General features: G+C 39.3%; 1 long non-coding RNA gene across 1 annotated transcript; it reads right to left on the bottom strand.

The window, feature by feature from the left end:
- Positions 1–3,381: 3,381 nt before the first annotated feature.
- On the bottom strand, positions 3,382–9,933 carry LOC120534407. The gene is made up of 3 exons (XR_005634736.1): positions 9,397–9,933; positions 9,217–9,318; positions 3,382–9,134 (listed from the first exon to the last, which is right to left on the bottom strand). It is a non-coding gene; the product is annotated as an uncharacterized LOC120534407 (long non-coding RNA).
- Positions 9,934–12,493: the final 2,560 nt, after the last annotated feature.

The following is a 12,493-nucleotide window of genomic DNA, read 5'->3' as shown; positions in this document are numbered from 1 at the left end:
TGGTTGATGGACGGCTGATAATTTGAGGATAAGACTGAGGTGCTGGTTATTGCTCCAGAAAAATTCTTATTTAAGATTAAGCAAGGTTTGGAACCTTTTCTTCTTATATTCATCCTATAATTCATAATTTAGGTGTTATTTTTCACCAGTCCTTGAGAGCGGATTCATATGCTAGACCGCTGACTAAATCTTGCTTTTTTCTTTTAAGAAATGCTGCCAAACTGAGGACTATTGTATCTAGGGCTGACATGGAGATGCTTATTCATGCTTTTATTTCATTTGGTTTGGACTTTTGTAATGGACGTTTTTACTTATCTGAACAATTCATTCTTGGGCCGTCTTCAAGCAGTCCAAAATGCTGCTGCAAGGCTTGTAATGAGAGCAAACAGCATCTCCCTTATCACTCCAGTTTTGTTGGCATTAACATGGCGTCAGATTAATTTTAGGATTCATTTAAAAATTCTTGTTCTTACATATTGTTCCATGCATGGCCAAGCTCTTGAATATTTGGTGTAGCTTCCCCATCCTTCTGAGTCAATCGTGTAGGTCCTTAGGGTCTAACATCTCTCCCCAAAAGTCTATTAAAGGCTGATGGAGATTGGGCTTTAAGGTGCTAGCTCCAGAACTATGGAGTTCACTTTCTCTGGCCCTCCACACCGAGAGAATGGTAAATAATTTTAGAATTACATCTTCTTAAACAGACATTGTATAAAGGTTTTATTTATCATAGATGTTCTAGATAAGTGATGTTCTCTGCTCTTGAGTTTTTGTTTTTTTTATTGTTGTTCAATATGCATATAAATATGTATACATTTATTGTACATGTGAAGCCCTTTGTGACTTTATGCCTATGAAAGGTGCTACATAAAGTTTGCTACATTTATTTACTCCATACCATTTCTGTACCAAGTCCAGTTTTTCACTGGACCTGAACTGCTTGAATATCAATAATAAAACAGAAAAACGGAGTGTGGTAATGCAAATTTTAGTTGAAGCAGCGGTATTTATAAGGTTATAAGGAAGTGCGCGTTGGTGTGTTGAAGGTCCTGTGACAGGAACGCGTGGGTGAGCACTGCGAGTGAGGCGTGGTGTGTCTGAACACATGTGTAGCCAGTGTAATGGCCATTAGGGGCTCCACCGCATGTGTTCATTTTTACGCGCCAGTGTCCTCGCAGACGCAGGCAGTTTAAAGTGCGGCGCGCTTGAAAGAAAAGGCCAGCATTTGTTTGTGTAAACAGGTTTGAGGCAGCTAGAGATGGTGGCCCCACGCTGTAAAGAAATTAATTTACTTACTGGCGAGTCGGCAGCTGGTGTGCTTGAGCTCAGCATAACCGTTGGTTCTCCAGGGGAAGCTTACGCGCGCGACCGACAGGGGTTCGAGTTTAAATACAAAGTTGCTCGGGGCGTGAACGTGCTAGCGTCTACCCTGGATAGGTACGTGGGGCAGACGGGGTGGCAGATTGGCTGGACAATCTTGCCGGTTATATCTAAGGAGATGCTGACCAGCAGGGGTCGTCAGTGGACCTAAAGGCGAGGTAGGAGTAAGCACTGCCGAGCTATTGGAGGTGCAGTTGTGATTTTGGCGGCTTTGTACATATTCTTTTGTATATATAGGTATGTATATTTCTCCTAGTGATCATTTTTGGTGGAGGTATATATACTTACCTGGTGCTGGGATAATTTTGATTTTGGTGTAATTGTTTTTGTATATACACTTGTTTTTGTTCCTGTGCATTGTGTTTTCTTTCCTCTTGGAGGAGCTTCTTGAGACAGAGATAAAAGAAGACAACCTTCATTGTTGGAGTGTCTGTACAGTTCTTGTATGGTTGCAGTGTTTTTGTAAATACACCATATTTTTTTCTTTGTTATTATTTATTTCTCAAGAAGTATCAATGCTCAAGGACTGTCCCTCAAAGCCTGCCTGACACTACTGCATTTTTTGTTGTTGTGCAGCACTCTTGTAAATAAACTTGCACCACTCACCCTTCACTTTTTGTCTGTGCCTCATCTCTCTTCTGATCCTGTTCGGTTCATGAACTATCAGATGTCCAGAGTGTAGGCTGGGGCCACTTCCCACTATACGGGATATCACATGGAGGTGTTTAAAAACTTGACTGGTAGTGTACTGGTAGTTATGATTTGCTTTTATTAATGTTTTACAGCTTAGTTTTTCGTTTTCCTATTTGTTTTTTTGGGTTCATTTAAAGGGTTTGGATGTTGTTGAATATTATTGATAGCATTTTTTTATGTTTATTTTTTAATATGTTTTTTCTTAGATGCCAGTATTTTGTGTAATTTTGTTGTAGCTGTTGCCATGGCATTGCTACAGGTGATATCTGGGGTCATTCTGGCGAGGTCAAAGGTATAAAATGTCAGCTCAGTACAGTTCCTGCTCTCCAAGCTTGTGGACTGAAACCTTGATTGTCACTATTGCATTTCTGTTTATCATTTCCCCAGTGCTTTGATTCTTTATACTTTGATTTTTAGAACTGCCTGGAGGCTTGATGAGAGATCAACTATGATTTCTGGCTAATGAACTTTATGGATTTTTTGATCATTTTTCTTCCCCCAATAACAGACTAACATGTTACTTGACAAAACTGTCACATTTTGGTACTTTTGAACCCAGAACTGAACTTTAGAAATGCTTGCTTCATTGAACAGAATAACGAGTTTCATGGATGCTATTGCAATTGCAAACGTTTTTCTAATAACCAGTTAGCATTTAAATATGACTAATTAAGGATGAGCTAAGAGAGTTTACCATAAGGCACTTAAGGAATGGCTGCTGAAAATGAGGCTTTGCTGTCATATATAAATAATTAGTTCAAAATCAGTCATAGCCATTGTACACTCTAGTAAGGTCTCGGTTGTACTTTTAAATCAATTTAAATATTATCTTGATTAAAAAGATCAATTTCTATTAAAAACATGAAAACGTCCGAGTAATTCCAAACTTTGGAACACTAGTGTAGTTGGTAGGTCAGTGCTTTATTTCTTCAGATATTTTATTAATATCTGTATGTATTCCTTCGGGATTAAAAGTATAATAACACAGTACATATCTAAACCTGTTTAAATCATATCTGTTTAACGTGGGAGTGTAAAGAGGAGTGATATAGCAAGAAATAATGGGGTGTCTTTAAAATGAACTGGGAAGATACTAAACCCCAAATACACAGTAGGAGTGGTAGATATTGTCACAAGCCACCTTACCGAGAGGATGGCATGCTAGTAGTTTGGGACCACCTGGGACAGAGGGTACAGTAAGAGAAACAGTTGTATAAATAAAGCAATGGTCTTTATTCCACATAACATTTTAAAAAGAACTCACAATTCTCTGAAAATATTTACAGTAAAAAGTGTACAGTGCAAAAAAATGCAATTCAGAGTCAAAACAATTCCTGGTAAATGAATGACAAAAAAGGCCGTTACCCTGATATTTTATTCAGCTAATAATGGGCTTTGCTTCAACCAACTGCTCAACCCCCAGCCCTCTTTAAGTCTGGTGCACAGCGCACTCACTAACTCCGTCTCTCTAAAAAATCCTCGCGATCGATCAAACCGACCCCCCTCTTGTGGCCACAGCCATCCTTATAGAGAGACGACTCAATTCTCCTAAACCGCTTGCACTCAAACTGGAAGACACCATTTCAGTCCGGGAAGGGGGGGATTACACACGTCCAAAAAAAAAAGAAAAAAAAAAGCATCAAATAAAAATAACCGATTTTTATTGAACATGACCAAAAGTAATCTCACATAACCAAGAGGTTAGTAATAAAACAATAGAGACAAACGCTAAGGTATAAATGTATTAAATAATCAGGACTTCACCGTGTCTGTCTTTCTGGATTTACAACCATCTGCGTCTGCGCCCTCGACTTCAACTGCCACTGACTGAATGGGAAACATGGAACAACACGCGAGAGGCTGAAACGCACGGGTGAAAGACGGAAAATTAAAAAGAAAAAAACTTCCAAGAAGTCCCAAACTTTGTTAAATATTTTCTTTTCCTCTGTAAACTCTCAGACGTTTAAATAATTACTGCCGCTCGAGTTAACGCTCAGGGTGCGCCTTGCTGAACTCTGTCACATTGTACTTTGGTTAGGCTATAGTGTCACAGATATATTACATGGATAATTTGGATACGTTCGTCGTCACATAAAGACTTCGGGATCCCCCAAATAAATTTTAACTGCAGAAATGTAGCCGATAGCTCGTCGTACATTTTCTGCCAGCAACTATAAAAGCAAATTATATTTTGAAAAGGTTGAGACACGACATGATTCGAATGTTCCAGTAATTTGTTTACATAATAGGATTTACTGGAACAAGCCCGAGATCGTTTTAGCGAAAGGGTGTTGAAGGCGTGTATCAAAATCTTTTAGTATTCATAAGGTCGTGTGGTGTAATCATTTAGGAGAACCATCTTGTTATACACCACTCTGAATTTCTTCCTGAGTGGTCTGTTTTCTGTGAAGCGTTTTTTTATTTCTGCGGATCCGATTACCGTGAACCAATAGCTCTTGACGAGGAGCTTCATGAGACGTCACAAAATTCTGAACTAGATTGGTTAGTGTTTCGAGGTTTACAATTTTAGCAGTTTCGTGGTTAATGGTAATAATGCCTTTTACCTTCATACATGTTTTGCCTTGTGCTGTTTTATACCCGTACGTCTTTGGCCCCCGTGATGCAAATTCTGTAATATAATCACCAGGATTTAACTCACTGATGAGCTCTCCTAAATAGTCCCCCAGAGGAGGATTGTACTGACCAGGCTGAGAAGTAAAAATAACAGAGTCGGTATCATGGTACAACACCCTTTCTCCCAGACGGTCCAGTAAAGCGTACAACTGTAACCGGGCGTAGGCAGTTGTGAAAGCAGCAATAGCAACATTAACGCTACCTGGTAGGGTGTACTTTCATCAGCGTACTTCCGCTGTATTTGAGCAATCGCATCACCGATAAATTCAAAATAAGAAACATTATACTGTTTGGAGAAAATATATTGCAAGAATTCCTCATCGTCCTTGACTAAGCTAGTAATGAGATGGAGTGGCTTCTGCCCAAATTTACCCCAAAGAGAATTTAAAAACAACTTTGAAATCTGTATCTTAGCATGATTTACGGCGATGTTATTGCGGTCCATTTGTACACCTTCCTTCTGATAATCTAAAATATAATGGTCTCGGGACGCCTCATCCGTACACCAGGTAGGATAACCCGATGCCTCCTGCTTGCCTTTTAGATGAAGCTTTATATGGTCTGAGAGTAGCTCAGAAGTATGTTCAGGGTAATGCCAAACCTCGTGTACTTTTGAAACTTTATAACCTTTATCAATGGCCTTTGCTATTTCCACACTACACCAAGTCCCGGTTAAAGCATTCTCATCTTCGGTGTGACAACAGTCCACAGTCTGAGATTCTGTCTCCGCACAGGTGCGACAGAGGGTGAACATTAAAATTCCCACAAAACCTGAGAGGCATGACCGAAAAATTGAGACCACGTGGAGGCTGGACGGTGGCTTTAATTAATCCAAAATACTGACTGAGATCACCAAACTGCTGAAAAATGATGGTGGGATGACCGATCGGGTTCATTTTTGTTTTGTTCAAATGGGTACAAACTAGTGAAATCATAATAGTGAATCTGCTGGGTGCCCACGGCCTTGTGGTACAATTTTATGGCATTGGTACGGCCGCCGAATAACGAGTTCCTCGGATTTATACTTTGAGGGAAATCGCAGTGTTTTAAGAAAGTTTGTAGCCTGAGGTTGTGTTTTTTCATTGTCTCCCACTCGTGCTCCCAGAGCATTTGCAGATCTAGATTAAATTTTGTCCCAAGTATTTCTAATTTTCGCATAAACTTATACATAACCGCACAAGTCATGCTGGTTAAAGGATGTGTACTGTTTAAATCATAACATTCTGGACAGCCGTGATAAAAGCAGCCAGAAAATTCAAAGGTGGTCGGAATACCTTTAACTCTGGCATATCCACCAAGAAAAAAGGAACCTTCTTTACATCCTCAAGGTTTACAGCGTGCCGAATGTTCAATTTTTCTTTTTCACAGAGATACAATAACCATTCAATAGAAGCGTTCGAGTAGTTTTTCTGACTACTAATGTAATGGTCAGAAGGAATTATACTGATAAGATTTTGGAGGCATACAGTTTTGCCTGTACATTACCATACATAGAGAGGCTAGGGTCATGCATTTAAACGGGTCAATATTGCCAATTTTGATGACCTCATGTCTAAATTTGATGCATGCGGTTCTAAGAATTTCAACGTCATTTTAATAATAAAAAGCCATCTCCTCTTTAAAAATTAAAAACGCCATATTTGACACTCTCATACCAGGTAAAAAAAATCTTTTTCTTTTGTCATCATGCTCTGGACGCCATAGCATTCAGGCTCAGGGTAGGATCCGATATAATCCTGGTTTTCAGCCGTATTGAAGAAATGGGGGGAAATACTTTTTCGGCTTCAAACCCCATGGCTTTAGGCATGACACTCAATTTCATTGTTAAAAAATTCAAAGAATCTATAAAACATAAATTGATAACCATTATCTGTGAAACACATCAACTTATTTCCTTGGATAGTAGGAAGGTAGTGGTAACACGAGGGTTCACTCCATTTTCAAGCAAATACTCCATTAAATAGTACCCATCGTAACCTTTTGAATTGTGAGCTATTAAGGTAGCCTTGATACCTGGGACTATGTATCTAGCAAAGAACTAGTGTACACAATCTTCATCCGCCCAGAACCAGGATTCCAACCGCAAGGAGTTACAGTATACATAATTCGGAATGTGCACACCCTTTTCTTGCCGACTTTCAAAATCATAAAACACAAATTTCTCACACCGATCCACAGGCTTCAAGGTTTCTAGAAAGCACTGATGGTTTTCTGCATCATTTTCAATTTTTGCTTTACAAACACAGCATTCCTTGGGATGACATTTATGGGGTATTGAGGTGGCATTCACTGTGTAAGTTTTGTAACACAGGGGACACATTTTTGCAGTGTCGCAGGCCATTTCCATGTCATTGTTCTTGGCATTAAATTTAGGAATTGTATGCTGAATAAAACAAAAAAAAAATTGAGATTGGCAGTAACAGCTGCAATCAACACACTTGATAAGCTCTTCAGGGATCAGCCTGCAAATCGGGAGGGAAACAGACATTGTAGTGGCCGTCGCAGCAATGGCTAAGGATTGAGTAGTAGCTTGATATTTCACCCCCAGAAAACCCTTTAAATTCAAAATACCGTAGTAATGGTTGTCATGCAAAAACATAAAATACGTTTTAGGGTTTCTACTGCGGGAGCTTTCAAATTTTAAAAATTTCTCATTTCTTGGGCATCTGTACCAGACAACAGTTGTAATATCCAGCAAGTTTTCAAATTTATGAACATCCGCAAAGGACACTTTTTCATGCTCAGATAATCCAGCCCTGCTCTGAAGGTTGTACGCTTTACGCATGCATAACTGCTGATTTTGTCTGTACCGGTCTTCCATTAAGGTAAGCAGACAAAAGGCAAAACAGACCGGATTCCCGTAATTATAAGAATAATTAAATTTTCTCTCTATTTCATGATTGAGTAGAGCGGACGCCTTGCGAGCGCCATTAGCGCCCCCCGCTAGGTGAACGAACAATCTGTATGACTAGCATCAGAGACTCATCTGTTAACACATTTGCGTGATTCTGAAGAAGATTCTCTATTTGTTGAAGAAAATCGTCTACATTAATATTTAGATCCAGTCATCTAAAAACGCTGATAGGTAAGGAATCAGCATGCAATTCTAACTGTACAGCATCTTGCGATTTTAAAGTACTTAAAAAACTATCCAGAATTCTTTGCAGTGTCTCATAAATGCTGTTAAATACCTCCTCGTAAGACTCTAGATCATAGGCATCAGCTTAAGAGGTGTCTTATTTTTGTATGATTAAACGCCGGTCTGTCGATCTGATGAAAAATGCTCAGATTGTCATCACTAGAGACAGCAGAGGGACCGGCCATGACTGTTACACCTGAAGTAGAAGCGGATGAGGGTTTAGACACAACAGAACCACCAGACATAACTGGCAAGACTGAGGAGGTTGAAGGGTAGCCACAAATAGCTGTGCAACAGGGGCTGAGGAACCAGTGACTGAAACAGGGGACAAGACTGAAGAAGAAGGGGCAGAGGGGCATACTGAAGCAGAGGTGTTAGCTACAGGATTGAAGCAGAGGGAACAAAAGGGTTAGATACAGCTGAGGTAACAGAGAGGTTAGCTACAGGGACTGAGGGTGATGAGACAGTGACTAAAAGATACAATGACTGAGACAGAAGTAGGAGGGTACAAAAGATATAACTGAAATGAATGTAACCAAAGGGGTAGCTGAGACTGATGTAACCATACTCTGAGAGACAACAGCGTTCTGGGTGGGTGGACCAAAAGGCTGAGCATTTGCAGAACCCACGGTGTTTGTTAAACCAGGACCTGTTTGAGCATTCACATTTTTATTCAAAGACTGCTAAAACCTTTCTAACAAATTAATTTCAGCATTTCATCGGGGGTGGCTACTGGATGCAGAGTTTCTAAAAGGCAGTCAAGCTGGTCAAAGTCAATTGGAGTGGTAACAGTTGAAGGAACTCTCATGGTAGCTATTATATTATTCATTTGTATCATGTTTTGATTTTGCCAATTAATATATTCCAATTCAATAAAATATCGGGGTAGAGGAGTAGGCATTTTTGGGGGCCCGAATAGAGTAACTAAGTTCATTCACCATGTCATGCAATAACCCAGCATATTGAGAACCGCTCCCAGTGTCCAAGTCCTCATTTGCACCCCTTTTCCTGTTTTTACCATCACCACTCATATTGCCTGGCAGCATTTGGGGAACATGTCTTCTAAAATAGCGTACAATAAAATAACCTTTTCACGTAAATCTGAAGGAAGTTGTAAAAGGTCTGGTAATGCACTTTGAAAATCCAACAGATTTCAGCCTTCAGCTCAGCCATCTTAGCCCCAGCATCAATTCTTTCGGATTTGCCGACTATTTGGGCGAGAAGCCCGGGTGATGATACAAGCTGAGGTGAATCCAGAGTATCTGAGTCAGTAATCCTGGTGATGCAGGTTCTGAAAGAAAAACAAACAAACAAGACTAAGTTTTCTTTAAAAATAAACGTTGTGGCGCACTCGCACAATTAGTTCAACTTACCGAGCTGCATGAAAGAGATGTTCAATAATAGACTGTCCAAGGGCCTTTGAAAGATTCTAGAACCTTCGGAAGAATAACCACTCTTCGGAAGCATTGAGTTTTCTGTTAAAAATTATATATTCAACTCCCAACGCCTTATTTTTCCATACACCCAAACCCTCAGGTGAAAGTAGTACTTACAGGGTTCTGGGGATGCTTTAGTTTTTTTGTCTCAAAAAGACAGACAATCTGTGGTAGGTATTAATTCTTCCAATTGCATGCTTGTTAGGTGTAAAGAAGTATACAGGTCAGCCTCCAATTCTTCTACAATTAAAATATAAAGTACTAAGTTTGTATGTACTTAAAGACATTTCCATTAAAAGTATTAAATCTGTGCGGTCTTATAAACAACATTTTGATTTAAAAGTACAGCCAAAAGAAGAACTGGCTCACTTTTTGAACAACCAACGGGCCAGAAACTGCAACCTTCTGTAAAAAGAAAAATACTTCATTTTTAAACTGAGTGTTACATCTAGGTACAGTTTTTTTTTCCATTTAAAGATCAGAAAACCCACCTCCCAGTGAGATCTTGGATATTACTCTTCGTCGCTGGAACTATCCGATTTGAAATCAGATTTATAAAAGAATATTTCATCAGTTTGAAGAGAGACGATCATTAACAGCACATATTTTGATAATCTACACTACCAACAATCATAAGTATTTTTTCCCATTGTCTGCCATTGTGGGAGAAAAAGTGAAATCGCCTACCTTTTGGAAAGATCGCCGAGGCACTTGTATGCTGAAAAGCTAGCTTGGCGATAGACGGCTAAGCAAAGCTCTTTATGCTGCTCCTCATGCTCTGTACCACCTTGGAAGGGCAGAGTGAAACACCCTGTACGTTTGGGAGAAAGCTCATAAGTGCCGAGTTGCTGACGTTCCTCCTCTAAGGGCCGGTGACCCTTTGTAGCGGCAAAGACGACTCATTGAAGCACTCACAGCTATAAGGGTAACATCTAAGCAACAGGAAAAAGTGCCCTGTTACGTTTTACCAAGAGATCATTGTGCTAAACGCAGACATTTTATATGTGAAGCTATGTATTTTACAGTTGATATAAATGGGGGGGGGACATGCAAACCTTTTGATACGAAGTCTATTTTGACATTTACCCGATTAACGAGGCTAAAATACAGTATTGGAAACAGTCAAGTTTGTATTCGGAATATAAACAACTTTTACCAAGTACCATAAAGAGCTGGGGGTTCGTCTGGAATGTAAACAGAGACAGCGAGCCCCATTGAGCTTTGTGCTAAATGCAGAAGTTTTTAATAATTTTTCTTGCAAGCTTTTAAAGTTCATTGTGTATTTTTGTATATAAGAGAGATTCTTTAGTGAAAAATATTTCATCTAACAATATTGTTCATAGATCAGCAGAATGTATATAAAAAAAAAAAGGTCTTTGACATTTACCCGATTACCGTGTCTAAAAATTTTTACCGGGGGGCAGTAAACGGAGCCAACGCGTATTTTAAAAAAAAAAATAAAAAAAAAATAAAAAAATGTTAGGGCTTTTCTTAATTTAAAAAGGAACACACAGACAGAGTCTTGGTGTCTAATGAGATTTAAAGGATAACTATTCTTTATTTTCAAACCCTCAGAATCCCACGTCTGTTGATAAAATATATTTAATAATCCTAACAATTGTTACAGTAAATGTTTTATCAGCAGCATGCCATTTGTTTTAACAGCTGCAGATTTAGCACTTTTCCGTTTAAAATTGGTGGCCATATGCTAAAGACACATGTGGATTGTTCCACAAAGTGCCGCATGGCGGGGGGCTTCCTGGGTCGACATTCCCATTGACTGTTTTAACACTAAAGGTTCCCATGTCCTGTGAAAGAAAGTTTATTTCCCGTGGCTTTTAAAAAGAGCCACACTTGCATGGCTTTGTCTTACGATCAGGATAAGTGTATATTTAATTTTATATCGTTTTTAGAAAGTTACACATATGCATGGCTATGTAGGCAAGTGTATATTTAATTTCTTATTATTAGCTTTGAATGTAGGGTTTATAAAATGAAGCCACGTGTCGTGAGTTTATAACCTTTAGCGGGGGAGTGAATATTTTATATTGTTTTTAGAAAGTTACACATATACGTGGTTATCAGGCAAGTGTATATTTCTTATTAGTTTTGAATCTAGCGTTTATAAAATGGCTGGACTTAATATTTTGGGGTCATCAGTCATCCAGGCCACCCCCTGTGACAGTTCCTTTCTGATAGTACTATATACTTACGTGCTTGCCTTGAACTTTTGAGTTTAGATACTTCAATCCCCATTTTTTGACATTACTGTCCTGACCTCAGCATGGCACGGACTTTGCTTTTTTCTTTTGTGATCATCTCCTGGTCATTATTTTTCCTCAGCCTCTCGCAGTAGTCCTTGAACTTTCCTTCTTGCCTGCAGCAGTCAAGAGGTTTAGACGTTGATCAACAAACTATTTGAAAAGGCAGATGTACATAAATAATGACACCTGCATTTCAGGAACAGGCTGGCCTCCTGGGATTTTCACACACCACCATTTCTAGAGTTTGCAGAGACTGCTGCAATAAACAATAAAGGTCAATTGAGCAGCATTCACATGGGTAAAGGGGATTTATTGTTGAGAGAGGTCACTGGAGCAGCATTCACATGGGTAAAGGGGATTTATTGTTGAGAGAGGTCACTGGAGAAGATAAGACTCACAGGGTAAAGGGGATTTATTGTTGAGAGAGGTCACTGGAGAAGACCAGACTCATTCAAGGTAACAGAGAAGCCACAGATATTAAAATGACAGCTATGTATAAACACTGGTGTGGATGATGACATCTTTAAAAGCACAATACATCGGTTGAAGGAGTACAGAAATAAATTAGCACACCGGGCCCCACTTCTGTCCGCTAAGAATAAGGAGAAGAGAAGAGACTGTAGTGAGACTCCAGAGAACAGCCACTAGGCTGACTAGAAGATAACAGGAGAGTTTAAAAAGGAGCTGAACCTTTTCAGTTAACCAAATGAAAATTAAAGAAGTGACACAATCAAAGTGTTTAAAATTCTGAAAGGAATTAGTACAGTAGGTCCTGGGGGTTACTTTAAAATGACCATGGGGGCACAGTTGGAAACTTGTATTGAGTAAATTTCACACAACTAGCAGAAAGTTTTTCTTCACACTGAGGACCCCAGTAGGACTTGTGGAACATTCAAAACTCGTTATTTTAGAGTAAGGTGCTTAGGAGTGGCAAACTTCGTGAAGCGGAA

This window comes from Polypterus senegalus, chromosome 8, assembly GCF_016835505.1.
Source record: "Polypterus senegalus isolate Bchr_013 chromosome 8, ASM1683550v1, whole genome shotgun sequence".
Classification (NCBI taxonomy): domain Eukaryota; kingdom Metazoa; phylum Chordata; class Cladistia; order Polypteriformes; family Polypteridae; genus Polypterus; species Polypterus senegalus.
This window is presented reverse-complemented; position numbering and strand designations above follow the sequence as displayed.